This window comes from Coregonus lavaretus (assembly GCF_964263955.1).
Source record: "Coregonus lavaretus genome assembly, contig: HAP1_SCAFFOLD_3224, whole genome shotgun sequence".
NCBI lineage: Eukaryota > Metazoa > Chordata > Actinopteri > Salmoniformes > Salmonidae > Coregonus > Coregonus lavaretus.
The window spans coordinates 51,681-66,433 of NW_028164807.1; the positions used below are offsets into that span (position 1 = coordinate 51,681).

At 43.2% G+C, this 14,753-nt stretch overlaps 1 pseudogene across 1 annotated transcript in view; it reads right to left on the reverse strand.

The window, feature by feature from the left end:
• Nucleotides 1-14,742, reverse strand: part of LOC311116605 (unconventional myosin-XVI-like) — a 59,120-nt pseudogene extending 44,378 nt beyond the window's left edge. Inside the window, exons 1-6 of the transcript in view lie at nucleotides 14,679-14,742; nucleotides 14,452-14,593; nucleotides 13,316-13,388; nucleotides 1,393-1,545; nucleotides 898-1,098; nucleotides 695-770 (exon numbers count right to left, since the gene is read on the reverse strand). The product of the transcript in view is annotated as an unconventional myosin-XVI-like (transcript). The remainder of the gene's footprint in view (nucleotides 1-694; nucleotides 771-897; nucleotides 1,099-1,392; nucleotides 1,546-13,315; nucleotides 13,389-14,451; nucleotides 14,594-14,678) is intronic.
• Nucleotides 14,743-14,753: the final 11 nt, after the last annotated feature.

Genomic DNA, 14,753 nt, shown 5'->3' on the forward strand with positions numbered 1-14,753 from the left:
GAGAGAGAGGCAGGGAGAGAGAGGCAGGGAGAGAGACAGGGAGAGAGGCAGGGAGAGAGACAGGGAGAGAGACAGGGAGAGAGACAGGGAGAGAGACAGGGAGAGAGGCAGGGAGAGAGAGGCAGGAAGAGAGAGGCAGGGAGAGAGACAGGGAGAGAGGCAGGGAGAGAGGCAGGGAGAGAGAGGCAGGGAGAGAGAGGCAGGGAGAGAGACAGGGAGAGAGGCAGGGAGAGAGACAGGGAGAGGAGACTCAGAGAGAGATAGGGAGAGAGACAGGGAGTGAGACAGGGAGAGGTACAAAAGCCAACTCCAAAGGGGTAGCCTTTGATTAGGCTCATTATATAAATGACAGCCAACCACAGTAATTAGCCCCAGAGACACTAAACTTGCTGATCCTGGCTCTAACACAATGCCTGCCTGTGTCCTTCTCTGCTCTACTTACAAAAACACCAGCACACATCTGGCCACGCTCAATAGATTATATAACACTACTGCTGCTATCAATACACACACCATTAATTAATAGACATCTTGCTCTGTGTATTATGAGTTTGGATGTGTGTGAGTGTGTTGGACGGGGTTTTGTGTGTGTGTGTGTGTGTGTGTGTGTGTGTGTGTGTGTGCGTGTGTGTGTGTGTCTGTGTGTGTGTGTGTGTGTGTGTGTGTGTTTGTGTGTATTTTGACTGATACTTACACTTCAGAACAAGAAGCAGGTTTTGGGGGAGGGAGTCCTTGTTCTTCACCAGTGTTCCTGTGAGGTCATAGGCCATCTACCAATCAGAGAACAGACAGACAACAACATGTTAAAGGTCCACCAATTGCATGACAGATACATACACACAACATAGCCGATGTGAGTGTGTGTGTGTGTGTGTGTGTGTGTGAATGCCCACTCACTTGGCCTGTGTAGTGTTTCACAGTGAAGGCAGGACCCTGGTCTATGGGCGGGGGGTTGCCGTTGCCGTCCTTGGTTGTCAGGGAGATGCCGTGTGTGGGTGTGTTGTCGAGGTATGTCTGCAGTCTCTTGTAGAGGGTCTGTTCTGTAGGTCTCAGCGACTGACTCTCCTCATCCATCACAGACAGCAGACCCTGAGGCTTCTGGGAAGATGGAGGACAGGGGTCACAGACGTAGATATAGAATGCATAGAACCACACATGGGAGACAATTGTAATGCACAGCCCCTAAATGTTTCATGTTAGAATTTGAGGTAGTGTAATCTGATCCTAGATCTCTGCGGTTGAGGACAACGTTGTACCTCAAAATCTATTTAACCACACTCAAAACCAAAACAAACTCCAAAGCCTTTTCAGGAATGAGATATGTCTTGTTGTTAAAGGGGTAATCCCAGTTCTTAAAGGGGCGGTGTGGCACGGCAGGGACAAAAATATTACCAGGAAGAAGAAGTCTAGAACAGCGGGTTGGTTGCTGGGCGAACGGAGCGTCTCCATAGCAATGGCCTCCTGTAGACACTCGGCCTGCTCCTGCTGGAACAGCACCTCGGAGATGTGCTGCCTCACACGCTCATTGGTCATGTTCACACACAGCTGGGAACACACACACACAAGTTAACACGGAAGTAAATGGTGCGTTTCTAAACTGACTGAATATGAAATGTAATGGACGCCAACATCATGAAGAATCTTTACAGAAACAACCCAGGCATGGTACATACGAATATATAGGTTCCTCATGACTTCCCCAAAACACACCACTGCAATCTGGAGACCTTATACCAGAGGACTGTATGACCTCATCCTGACCCCATACTAACCCTGCAGTCAGCAAAGACAGAAAGTACATCATCCAATCGGCAGCTCCTTCTCTGAGGGTGTTAGCCTGTGGGTGGCTGGGGGTGGCTGGGGGTGAGGTATGTCACATTTACAGTGCCTTGCAAAAGAATTCATCCCCCTTGGCATTTTTCCTATTTTGTTGCATTACAACCTGTAATTTAAATGGATTTTTATTTGGATTTTACGTAATGGACATAGACAAAATAGTCCAAATTGGTGAAGTGAAACGAAAAAAATAACTTGTTTCAAAAATGCAAAAGTGGTGCGTGCATATGTATTCACCCCCTTTGCTATGAAGCCCCTAAATAAGATCTGGTGCAACCAATTACCTTCAGAAGTCACATACAGTGAGGGAAAAAGGTATTTGATCCCGTGCTGATTTTGTACGTTTGCCCACTGACAAAGACATGATCAGTCTATAATTTTAATGGTAGGTTTATTTGAACAGTGAGAGACAGAATAACAAATGTCAAAAATGTTATGAATTGATTTTACATTTTAATGAGGGGAATAAGTATTTGACCCCTCTGCAAACCATGACTTAGTACTTGTTGGCAAAATCCTTGTTGGCAATCACAGAGGTCAGCCGTTTCTTGTAGTTGGCCACCACGTTTGCACACAACTCAGGAGGGATTTTGTCCCACTCCTCTTTGCAGATCTTCTCCAAGTCATTAAGGTTTCGAGGCTGACGTTTGGCAACTCGAACCTTCAGCTCCCTCCACAGATTTTCTATGGGATTAAGGTCTGGAGACTGGCTAGGCCACTCCAGGACCTTAATGTGCTTCTTCTTGAGCCACTCCTTTGTTGCCTTGGCCGTGTGTTTTGGGTCATTGTCATGCTGGAATACCCATCAACAACCCATTTTCAATGCCCTGGCTGAGGGAAGGAGGTTCTCACCCAAGATTTGACGGTACATGGCCCCGTCCATCGTCCCTTTGATGCGGTGAAGTTGTCCTGTCCCCTTAGCAGAAAAACACCCCCAAAGCATAATGTTTTCACCTCCATGTTTGACGGTGGGGATGGTGTTCTTGGGGTCATTGGCAGCATTCCTCCTCATCCAAACACTGCGAGTTGAGTTGATGCCAAAGAGCTCAATTTTGGTCTCATCTGACCACAACACTTTCACCCAGTTTTCCTCTGAATCATTCAGATGTTCATTGGCAAACATCAGACGGGCCTGTATATGTGCTTTTTTGATTAGGGGGACCTTGCGGGCGCTGCAGGATTTCAGTCCTTCACGGCGTAGTGTGTTACCAATTGTTTTCTTGGTGACTATGGTCCCAGCTGCCTTGAGATCATTGACAAGATCCTCCCGTGTAGTTCTGGGCTGATTCCTCACCGTTCTCATGATCATTGCAACTCCACGAGGTGAGATCTTGCATGGAGCCCCAGGCCGAGGGAGATTGACAGTTCTTTTGTGTTTCTTCCATTTGCGAATAATCGCACCAACTGTTGTCACCTTCTCACCAAGCTGCTTGGCAATGGTCTTGTAGCCCATTCCAGCCTTGTGTAGGTCTACAATCTTGTCCCTGACATCCTTGGAGAGCTCTTTGGTCTTGGCCATGGTGGAGAGTTTGGAATCTAATTGATTGATTGTTTCTGTGGACAGGTGTCTTTTATACAGGTAACAAACTGAGATTAGGAGCACTCCCTTTAAGAGTGTGCTCCTAATCTCAGCTCGTTACCTGTATAAAAAACACTTGGGAGCCAGAAATCTTTCTGATTGAGAGTGGGTTTAATACTTATTTCCCTCATTAAAATGCAAATAATTTTTTTATCTTACTGTAATTACTTAAATAAAGTCCACCTGTGTGCAATCTAAGTGTTACATGTTCTGTCACAGTATATATACACCTGTTCTGAAAGGCAACAAAGTCTGCAACACCACAAAACAAGGGGCACCACCAAGCAAGCGGCACCATGAAGACCAAGGAGCTCTCCAAACAGGTCAGGGACAAAGTTGTGGAGAAGTACAGATTAGGGTTGAGTTATAAAAAAATATCCGAAACTTTGAACATCCCACGGAGCATCATTAAATCCATTATTTAAAAAATGGAAAGAATATGGCACCACAACAATCCTGCCTAGAAAGGGCCACCCACCAAAACTCACGGACCAGGCAAGGAGGGCATTAATGAGAGAGGCAACAAAGATACCAAAGCTCCACAGCGGAGATTGGAGTATCTGTCCATAGGACCACTTTAAGCCGTACACTCCACAGAGCTGGGCTTTACGGAAGAGTGGCCAGAAAAAAGCCATTGCTTCAAGAAAAGAATAAGCAAACACGTTTGGTGTTCGCCAAAAGACATGTGGGAGACTCCCCAAACATATGGAAGAAGGTACTCTGGTCAGATGAGACTAAAATTGATCTTTTTGGCCATCAAGGAAAACGCTATGTCTGGGCAAACCCAACACCTCTCATCACCCCGAGAACACCATCCCCACAGTGAAGCATGGTGGTGGCAGCATCATGCTGTGGGGATGTTTTTCATCGGCAGGGACTGGGAAACTGGTCAGAATTGAAGGAAGGATGGATGGCGCTAAATACAGGGAAATTCTTGAGGAAAACCTGTTGCAGTCTTCCAGAGATTTGAGACTGGGACGGAGGTTCACCTTCCAGCAGGACAATGACCCTAAGCATACTGCTAAAGCAACGCTTGAGTGGTTTAATGGGAAAAATGTAAATGTCTTGGAATGGCCTAGTCAAAGCCCAGACCTCAATCCAATTTAGAATCTGTGGTATGATTTAAAGATTGCTGTAAACCAGCAGAACCCATCCAACTTTAAGGAACTGGAGCAGATTTGCCTTGAAGGATGGGCACAAATCCTAGTGGCTAGATGTGCCAAGCTTATAGAGACATACCCCAAGAGACTTGCAGCTGTAATTGCTGCAAAAGGTGGCTCTACAAAGTATTGACTTTGGGGGGGGTGAATAGTTATGCACGCTCAAGTTTTCTTTTTTTTGGTCTTATTTCTTGTTTGTTTCACCCCCAAAAATATTTTGCATCTTCAAAGTGGTAGGCATGTTGTGTAAATCAAAACGCAGGTGTTCATAATGTTTTGTATACTCAGCGTATATGAACAGCATATGGAGCAATGAGCAGTGAACCCATCTCATCTTCTTGCCTGGTTGGCACCATGGGTACAGTACAGAACAGTACAAAACACTCAGTACTACTGCCTGGACTGAACTATGAACTATGAACCTACAGCTGAGTAAACAACACAGAACAGAACATATACAGTGGGGGAAAAAAGTATTTAGTCAGCCACCAATTGTGCAAGTTCTCCCACTTAAAAAGATGAGAGAGGCCTGTAATTTTCATCATAGGCACACGTCAACTATGACAGACAAATTGAGGAAGAAAAATCCAGAAAATCACATTGTAGGATTTTTAATGAATTTATTTGCAAAATATGGTGGAAAATAATTGCACTCCCCTCATCTCTTTTATTTATTTATTTATCTCTCTCTCTGTCTCATTTTAAGGGGCTTTATTGGCATGGGAAACCAATGTTAACATTGCCAAAGCAAGTGAAGTAGATAGTAAACAAAAGTGAAATAAACAATAAATATTAACAGTAAACATTACACTCAGAAGTTCCAAAAGAATAAAGACATTTAAAATGTCATATTATGTATATATAGTGTTGTAAGAATGTGCAAATAGTTAAAGTACAAATGGGAAAATAAATAAACATAAAATGGGTTGAATTTACAATGGTGTTTGTTCTTCACTGGTTGCCCTTTTCTTGTGGCAACAGGTCACAAATCTTGCTGCTGTGATGGCACACTGTGGTATTTCACCCAGTAGATATCAAAATTGTGTTTGTTTTCAAATTCTTTGTGGAACTGTGTAATCTTTGGGAAATATGTGTCTCTAATAAGGTCATACATTTGGCAGGAGGTTAGGAAGTGCAGCTCAGTTTCCACCTCATTTTGTGGGCAGTGTGCACATAGCCTGTCTTCTCTTGAGAGCCAGGTCTGCCTACGGCTGCCTTTCTCAATAGCAAGGCTATGCTCACTGAGTCTGTACATAGTCAAAGCTTTCCTTAAGTTTGGGTCAGTCACAGTGGTCAGGTATTCTGCCTCTGTGTACTCTCTGTTTAGGGCCAAATAGCATTATAGTTTGCGTTGTTTTTTTGTTAATTCTTTCCAATGTGTCAAGTAATTATCTTTCAGTTTTCTCATGATTTGGTTGGCTCTAATTGTGTTGCTGTCCTGGGGCTCTGTGGGGTCTGTTTGTGTTTGTGAACAGAGCCCCAGGACCAGCTTGCATAGGGGACTCTTCTCCAAGTTAATCTCTCTGTAGGTGATGGCATTGTTATGGAAGGTTTGGGAATCGCTTCCTTTTAAGTGGTTATAGAATTTAACGGCTCTTTTCTGGATTGTGATAATTAGCGGGTATCAGCCTAATTCTGCTTATTTTTTTTGCAGAATTCTACATGCAGAGTCTCAATTTGGTGTTTGTCCCATTTTGTGAATTCTTGGTTGGTGAGCGGACCCCAGACCTCACAACCATAAAGGGCAATGGGTTCTATAACTGATTCAATTATTTTTAGCCAGATCCTAATTGGTATGTCATATTGTATGTTCCTTTTGATGGCATAGAAGGCCCTTCTTGCCTTGTCTCTCAGATCGTTCACAGCTTTGTGGAAGTTACCTGTGGCGCTGATGTTTAGGCCAAGGTATGTATAGTTTTTTGTGTGCTCTAGGGCAACGGTGTCTAGATGGAATTTGTATTTGTGGTCCTGGCAACTGGACCTTTTTTGGAACACCATTATTTTTGTCTTACTGAGATTTACTGTCAGGGCCCAGGTCTGACAGAATCTGTGCAGAAGATCTAGGTGCTGCTGTAGGCCCTCCTTGGTTGGTGACAGAAGCACCAGATCATCAGCAAACATTAGACATTTGACTTCAGATTCTAGTAGGGTGAGGCTGGGTGCTGCACTGTTCTAGTGCCCTCGCCAATTCGTTGATATATATGTTGAAGATGGTGGGGCTTAAACTGCATGCCTGTCTCACCCCACGGCCCTGTGGAAAGAAATGTGTGTGTTTTTTGCCAATTTTAACCGCACACTTGTTGTTTGTGTACATGGATTTTATAATGTTGTATGTTTTTCCCCCAACCCCACTTTCCATCAATTTGTATAGCAGACCCTCATGCCAAATTGAGTCAAAAGCTTTTTTGAAATCAACAAAGCATGAGTAGACTTTGCCTTTGTTTTGGTTTGTTTGTTTGTCAATTAGGGTGTGCAGGGTGAATACGTGGTCTGTCGTATGGTAATTTGGTAAAAAGCCATTTTGACATTTGCTCAGTACATTGTTTTCACTGAGGAAAGGAACTAGTCTGCTGTTAATGATAATGCAGAGGATTTTCCCAAGGTTGCTGTTGACGCATATCCCACGGTAGTTATTGGGGTCAAATTTGTCTCCACTTTTGTGGATTGCAGTGATCAGTCCTTGGTTCGAACTACTGAGGAAGATGCCAGAGCTAAGGATGATGTTAAAGAGTTTAACTATAGCCAATTGGAATTTGTGGTCTGTATATTTTATAATTTCATTGAGGATACCATCAACACCACAGGCCTTTTGGGGTTGGAGGATTTGTATTTTGTCCTGTAGTTCATTTAATGTAATTGGAGAATCCAGTGGGTTCTGGTAGTCTTTAATAGTTGATTCTAAGATTTGCATTTGATTTAGCTGTTTGTTCTTTGTTATAGGACCTAAAAGATAGACCAAAAAGATCTCTCTTTCTCTCTCAGTTGCCCTTGAAAGTTTAGGTCAGTGAATCCCCCTACTTCGCTCAGATTAGAGAACATGCTGAAGAAGATTGGCTTCAGGCTGTAGAGGTAGAGATCACTTTGACTGGATAATATTTAGCCTATAGGCCTAATATTTAGTTAATATTTAGCTTCTTACTTCGGCTACACATCACTAGCCTCTCTCTTCCAGCTGTTTCCGTGAGCAACAGGCCATAGCAGGGGTAGGCAACCCAGGTCCTGGCGTGCCTCAGGCACTTCATGTTTTTGATTTAACTGACCTGGAAGACCAGGTGTTTTGAATTTAGGAAATCATTGAACTGATCGATTAGCTTAGTTGGTCAGGTGTGGTGCCTAGCTGGGACAAAATCCTCCAGTACCTGCAGCACTCCAAGAACAGGGTTGCCCACCCCTGGGCTTTAGGCTACACAAGCCTCTCCGCAATAGGCCATTCCTCTTCTCGTGAAATCTAAGGGAAATATATAGTAAAAGATATAGGACATTTATTTTTTATTATTTTTTATACTAGGCCTAATAGCCTATTCGCAGAAAGAAGCAGGCTTGGTCTTGCTAATTGCTGAATGTAAAACAGGCCTACAGCATAGAAAATGCATGTCGAGGAGAGAAAGTGCATTGGTGTGATCCCTTTCGGCCGGTTATGATAACATTGTAGCACTGATGCATTGCAAGTGGTTGCACAGGACACAGTGATGTAAAGAGTGAAAAATAAGAACAAAAGGAATTGACAACCATTTAAAAAAAAATTAATCACTTGAAAACCACTTGAGCATGGAGACAATGACATGCTGTAAAAGAGGTGCAGGCTAAACGGTGTTTGTTGTTGAATTGCTACATTTAAATACGAGTTACTATTTTATTTTTCATTAGGCCTACATGTACATTTAAGAATTATTTGCAGTTGTCACTATAACAATGAACACCCTGAAAGCACTGAATGGTCTGAGACAGTATCCGTGCATTAGAGACCTCATGAATGGTCTGAACCAGTATCTGTGTGTTAGAGACCTCATGAATGGTCTGAACCAGTATCTGTGTGTTAAAGACCTCATGAATGGTCTGAACCAGTATCTGTGTGTTAAAGACCTCATGAATGGTCTGAACCAGTATCTGTGTGTTAGAGACCTCATGAATGGTCTGAACCAGTATCTGTGTGTTAGAGACCTCGTGGTCTGAACCAGTATCTGTGTGTTAGAGACCTCATGAATGGTCTGAACCAGTATATGTGTGTTAAAGACCTCATGAATGGTCTGAACCAGTATCTGTGTGTTAAAGACCTCATGAATGGTCTGAACCAGCATCTGTGTGTTAAAGACCTCATGAATGGTCTGAACCAGTATCTGTGTGTTAAAGACCTCATGAATGGTCTGAACCAGCATCTGTGTGTTAGAGACCTCATGAATGGTCTGAACCAGTATCTGTGTGTTAGAGACCTCGTGAATGGTCTGAACCAGTATCTGTGTGTTAGAGACCTCATTAATGGTCTGAACCAGTATCTGTGTGTTAGAGACCTCATGAATGGTCTGAAACTGTATCTGTGTGTTAGAGACCTCATGAATGGTCTGAACCAGTATCTGTGTGTTAGAGACCTCATTAATGGTCTGAACCAGTATCTGTGTGTTAGAGACCTCATGAATGGTCTGAACCTGTATCTGTGTGTTAGAGACCTCATGGTCTGAACCAGTATCTGTGTGTTAGAGACCTCATGAATGGTCTGAACCAGTATCTGTGTGTTAGAGACCTCATGGTCTGAACCAGTATCTGTGTGTTAGAGACCTCATGAATGGTCTGAACCAGTATCTGTGTGCTAGAGACCTCATGAATGGTCTGAACCAGTATCTGTGTGCTAGAGACCTCATGAATGGTCTGAACCAGTATCTGTGTGTTAAAGACCTCATGAATGGTCTGAACCAGTATCTGTGTGTTAAAGACCTCATGAATGGTCTGAAACAGTATCCGTGCATTAGAGACCTCATGAATGGTCTGAACCAGTATCTGTGTGTTAGAGACCTCATGAATGGTCTGAACCAGTATCTGTGTGTTAGAGACCTCATGAATGGTCTGAACCAGTATCTGTGGGTTAGAGACCTCTTGAATGGTCTGAACCAGTATCTGTGAGTTAGAGACCTCATGAATGGTCTGAACCAGCATATGTGTGTTAGAGACCTCATGAATGGTCTGAACCAGTATCTGTGTGCTAGAGACCTCATGAATGGTCTGAACCAGTATCTGTGTGCTAGAGACCTCATGAATGGTCTGAACCAGTATCTGTGTGTTAAAGACCTCATGAATGGTCTGAACCAGTATCTGTGTGTTAAAGACCTCATGAATGGTCTGAAACAGTATCCGTGCATTAGAGACCTCATGAATGGTCTGAACCAGTATCTGTGTGTTAGAGACCTCATGAATGGTCTGAACCAGTATCTGTGTGTTAGAGACCTCATGAATGGTCTGAACCAGTATCTGTGGGTTAGAGACCTCTTGAATGGTCTGAACCAGTATCTGTGAGTTAGAGACCTCATGAATGGTCTCAACCAGCATATGTGTGTTAGAGACCTCATGAATGGTCTGAACCAGTATCTGTGTGTTAGAGACCTCATGAATGGTCTGAACCAGTATCTGTGTGTTAGAGACTTCATGAATGGTCTGAACCAGTATCTGTGTGTTAGAGACCTCATGGTCTGAACCAGTATCTGTGTGTTAGAGACCTCATGAATGGTCTGAACCAGTATCTGTGTGTTAGAGACCTCATGGTCTGAACCAGTATCTGTGTGTTAGAGACCTCATGAATGGTCTGAACCAGTATCTGTGTGTTAGAGACCTCATGAATGGTCTTGTGTTACCACCTTATTAATAGGCAGTGTGCAGTAGGATGTGTTCATCAGTTGATTGACAGGAGTAGGACTGCAGCACGATAAACAACAAACTTTCCTCTAGTGTGGATGCTCACCAACGTTTTATAGTTATGTAGCCTATAGTTTATCATTATAGTTATCGTTATAGGCTTGGTGGATGGCCCTTAACTCTGACACAACACAACTAACGTTATTATCACAACAGAACTTGTCTACTAGTAGGTCTAGCTAACGTTAGCGAACTTGAATGAAATACATATACAATTACACTTATACTTGTTTACTTGCCTTTTATACTCTATAAATTGACTCCTTCAAATAATTTACTCTGGCAAGTTTGCCACCGGAGTGCTGCAGTAGGGAAATAAATCAGAAGTCAAATCCATCACTTCTGTTGTTTGGCTGTGCCCATAGCAATGTTAGAAAATGAGGTGGAGAAGGTCCTCAAACACAACTCTTGACCTTGAAGCCAGTTCCACTGCATTTTTTCATTGTTCCCCTCTAATCAGGGACTAATTTAGTCCTGGGACACCAAGTGTTTGCAATTCATTATCAGGTAGAACACAAAATCAGCAGGCTCCGGAACTTGTAGGGAAAGAATTGAGTACCCCTGCCATAGGTACCCCTACACACAAACAAAGTTCACACACATACACACAAACAAAGTGCACACACACACAATGATTTCTAGTCGAAAGCGTAGTCTGGACTGAACATAATCAAGGGTTTTGTGACATCATCATGCTAGCAGTTTGAAAGCCAACCAAAGCTAACTTGCATTACATGGTGGCTCTAACAAACATAGTGGACCGGTATTAGACTAGGGTATGTATAACATAGTGATACAGTATTAGACTAGGGTATAACATAGTGGTGCAGTATTAGATTAGGGTATGTGTAACATAGCCCAAGACCTCCACATCCGGCTTCTTCACCTGCAGGATCGTCTGAGACCAGTCACCCGGACAGCTGATGAAACTCAGAAGTATTTATGTATGTAATAAAGCCAGTTTGTGGGGAAAAACTCATTCTGATTGGCTGGACCTGGCTCCCCAGTGGGTAGGCCTGGCTCCCAAGTGGGTGGGCCTATGCCCTCCCAGACCCACCCATGGCTGCACCCCTGCCCAGTCATGGGTTTCAGGTAGAATCCTTTTGGTTCCAGGTAGAACCCTTTTGCGTTCCATGTAGAACCCTTTCCACAGAGGGTTCTAACTGGAACCCAAATTAGTTAAACCTGGAACCAAAAAGGCTTCTCCTATGGGGCCAGCCGCAGAACCCTTTTGGAACCCTTTTTTCTAAGAGTGTAGAATACCCACTGCAGGCTAATTGACAAATAATTGGCAGCTAGGTAGTTACCTAAAATAATTTGTAGCCAATGTTGGCCATCTTCCTTACATAACAACATTAGTTTTATGTTTTTGTTTTTTTTACCTGTAAAACTAGCTGGCTAGCTAGATTAGCATTAGCTAGCTGATAATTATAAAGTAAAAAGTTTCTGATTGCTTTATATAGTTGTAGAAAAAAGAAGGAAGGGAAGCGCTGCTAAGGTACACAATAGTACGTTTTGGAGGACAGAAGGTGCTCTTTGGTAAAAATGGGAAATTGGTCATCAAAAAGAAAGGAGTATTTCACTTTTTAATGTGTATAGTATTGCTTACTAGGTGTTGTCCAATTAATTCTGTAACCATTTCCTCTTCAAATCAGGATTGATTGGAAAAAGCTGTTCAAAAGAGGACATTGTATTATCATATCTTTGTACACCCTGACGAAGGCCATGCATCCGAAATGCGTCAGAGTGTTTAATCTTTGTTTCCATTGAACATACAATACAAATAAAGGCATTGTAATGAATTATATGACGAGTGCCTTGGTCCTCCTTTCTTTATTATGTTTTATAGCAGTTGGTAGAGCAGTTGGTAGAGCATGGTGCTTGCAACGCCAGGGTTGTGGGTTCGTTTCCCACGGGGGGCCAGTATGAAAATGTATGCACTCACTAACTGTAAGTCGCTCTGGATAAGAGCGTCTGCTAAATGACTAAAATGTAAATGTAAATGTAAATAGTTATCTTGTTTATGAACGAGAAGATAGAGAGACGGCTGAAAGAAAAAGATGGGCAGTGACAAAATGCTGTAATGAATCATAAACACAGAAACAGACGCACGCACGCACACACATACACACACACACCCCATTTGTTGTGGGCCTAATCCAGGGGCGACACAGAGACAGGCATTGTGTCTGCTGTGGAGTTCAGCTGAGGACAGGACGGCCTCAGAGCACTGAATAACAACACACCTCATCTCATTAATTTACTACACAACACAATACAACACAATACAGCACTAACTGCACTATATAATCAACCCTGCTAGAAAATGAACAGTACCCAGTAGTTCTGGTCTCAAATGGTTAACCCTTTAAGGTACTAGGTGCTATCTAGTACCTTAAAGGGTTCTTTGGCTGTCTGCATAGGAGAACCCTTTGAATAACTATTTTTGGTTGGGTTGCAGTAGAACCCTTTTGGTTTCAAGTAGAACCCTTATTGGTTCCATGTGGAACCCTTTCTACATAGGGTTCTACATGGAACCCAAAAGGGTTCCACCTGGAACCAAAAAAGGTTATCTTATGGGGACAGCCGAAGAAACCCTTTTTTGGAACACTTTTTTTCTAAGAGTCTAGATCTGGTATACAGTTAGCTAGTTGATACCAGCCACAGACAGTAAGGATGGCAGTAAATCAGTCTGCCCTTGATGTTCACTCTTGTCTCTGACGTGAGAATATCTCAGTCATACTAGAGCCATAACATAGACATACCTTCGATAGGGAAAGGGACTCAATAAGATTGGAAAGAGGTAAAAAAAAGAATGTGTGTTGTGGAATGAACGTACCTGCTCAAATCCATTCCTCTTGAATTCCTCAAATCCAAAGATGTCCAGGATTCCAATCTCAAGCGCAGGATCTCTGTGAGAGAAGGATGAATGGGGGGGAAAGATCAGATTCACACAAAAACACATGCAAGCCACACAATAGTAGGCCTGCAATCTCTAAAATAAACTGTTTACTGTTATCATATCCATCTTGTAAAAGTCCCTGACAGTACAAATGATAAAACAAAAATATGTTGTCTGTTTTTACTGGGCAGCCTAGAATAACAACATAACAGGCATTCTCAGAGTGCTTCAGTGGCAATGCCTCCATAAAGGAAACATCACACCTTCTTCATGTGTGTGTGTGTGTGTATATATGAGTGAGTGAGTGAGTGAGTGAGTGAGTGAGTGAGTGAGTGAGTGCTGAGGGGAGAATGGCTCATAATAATGGCCGGAACGGAGCAAATGGAATGATATCAAACACATGGAAACCATGCTTTGTTTTGTACACAGTGTATTATTGCATATTTTGCTTAATGTGTGTGTGTGTGTGTTCATGTGTGTGTGTAGGTGTGTGTATATATGTGTGTGTTTGTGTATGAGTGTGTATGTGTGTGTGTGTGTGTGTGTGTGAGGGTCAATGCAAAAACACATTCCAGAAGATAATATTGCTCATCTCACTGAGAAATGAGGCTGAACAACATCACCACACCAAGACCAAGGATCCACTGGCCTCCACCTCAACCCTGGGTGTGTGTGTGTGTGTGTGTTTGTGTGTGTGTACGTGAGTGTGTTTGTGTGTGTGTGTGTGTGTGTGTGTGTATGTATCTGTGTGTGTGTGTGTGTGTGTGTGTGTGTGTGTGTGCGCGCGCGGCCTCCAACTCTGTGTGTGTTAGTACATAAAATGTAAACTATCCAGCCCTGCAGTGTAAACTATGTGTTATGAGAGATAGTATCACTGTTGTCTCTGTGGGCTTGTATGTGCTACTGTTGACAGTGCTAATGTTGAGTCTGTGATGATGGATATACGACAGAGGGTTGTTAATGGGTTTCTGTGCTGGCTGCCAATGAATTCCTTGTAGTGTTTAACAATGAAAATTGTACACGTCTGTGACACACACGCACGTTCACACACACACGTGTGCATGTAGCCGTACCCCGTGCTATGGTCCTGTCCCTGTAGGTAGTAGTTGCTGTTGTTGACTAGGTAGCTGAAGAGACGTCCGTACACGGCCTTAGCCAGCTGGTCTCTGTAGTTCTCTGACATCTCCACCGTGTGGCGCCGTGTGATGACATCACCTGAAGGAGAAATCCTATCTTCAGCTTAGAGTTGGGAGGTACTGTATGTTTGGGGAAAGGATGAGGACAGAGGGTGAGGGGTTACCTTTGAAGTACTGCACATCAGAGGTGAGGGCAGAACTCAGGTCATCAGAACACACCTGTAGCATTCCAGACACTA